Source organism: Octopus bimaculoides, chromosome 17 (genome assembly GCF_001194135.2).
Source record: "Octopus bimaculoides isolate UCB-OBI-ISO-001 chromosome 17, ASM119413v2, whole genome shotgun sequence".
Classification (NCBI taxonomy): Eukaryota; Metazoa; Mollusca; class Cephalopoda; order Octopoda; family Octopodidae; genus Octopus; species Octopus bimaculoides.
In genome coordinates this window covers 52,560,741-52,562,424 of record NC_068997.1, presented here as the reverse complement: position 1 = coordinate 52,562,424, position 1,684 = coordinate 52,560,741, and positions in this window count along the sequence as shown.

Below are 1,684 nucleotides of genomic sequence, written 5' to 3'. Positions count from 1 at the left end.
CACACACACACACATACACACACACACTCACACTCTCACACACATGAATGGATATATATATATATATATATATAAGTCTGTATACAGACACATATCCACATACACTTACACACTCATATATGCATCTGTATGTATGCATGTATGTATGTATAGAGAGATATCTAAGTGTATATGTGAATATAAACATTGTATATTATATTGTATATTATATATATATATGTATATGTCTGTGTGTGTGCTTGTGTGTGTGCGCGCGCACACACACACACACACACACATATATATGTACATACAAACATATACATATATACAAACAAACAAACATACATACATATATATATATATGTATGTATATATATATATATGTGTGTGTGTGTGTGTGTGTGTGTGTACGTATGTATGTATTTACGTATGCATGTAAGCGCAAAACAGCGTGAAATGAAGTCCGGTTTCTTAAATCTGTCCCGCCCAACAGTCAAACATTGAAACAAAGAATTCAAGGCCTCATTAATTACACTTATATTTAGTACTATAGGACCATATACCCACCATACATGCATATATACATTCATACATACATTCATACATACATACAAACACATACATGCATGCATGCACTGATTCCAAGTACTTGCACATATAAACATTGACATGCGCAACTTTCCTGTTGATGTTAAAATTCAAATGAAAGAACCAAAAACCAGGTTAGATATCGACACACAGAATATGCATACGCGTGTGCATATGTGCATGTATGCACGTATGCACACGCGCGCGTGCACATACAGACACATACATAAACACACAGACGATATGCGCCTAGGTGGACAAACGAAAGAAAGTGCTACTCTGCACATTTGGTAAGAGTTACATATATTATTTAATAACAGTTTGACTCAGCTCCATACAACTTAATTTATGATGAGTTTGTTTGGTAAATACACGATAATACCTTTGTGCCTGACGAGGTAGGTTCGTCCTACAGTGCATTGAATGTTGTACACAAAGCAGTCTCTATTTCTTATAAAAAAATATTTCTCTTTGTCGGAGACGAAAATTAAAAACATTTTAAGAAAAGGACATGTTGCAGGCATAGGAAAATGTTCATATGTTTCGATCGGATAAATTCGTTAGTATAGTTTGCTATCAATTTATTGGCTGACCAGAAATTTCATATTTATATTAAGAAACTTAAGTGTGTTTGCCGCCAAAGATTATTTTTATAGTTATAAATTAAAAATGAACTAAGGAAGATAACTCAAAGGGATCAATGGCATGAATTTATGTAATAAAATTAAAAGGTGATATGAATGCTTGGCTGAATGAATGTAAACGTAAATGACCAACTGACTGAAAGAGAATGAATGTATGAATGAATAAATACATGAATAGATGAATGAACGAAAGCCTGAATGTAGGAAAGTACATCTGAATACATTAGTGAATGAATGAAAACATGACTGAATGACGGAATGAGTAACAGAATGAACGAAAGCATAAATGCATGAATGAGTGAATGAATTTCCATTCTGATGGCTGACAGTCTAAAGCCTCAGACACAGCAATTTCTCCTCTCCACATCTCCAGTCTTATTCTACAGATGTACACCACGCAACGACCATACCCAGCAAGTCCTTCCTCCTTATATAATATATATGTATATATACATATATATATACATACA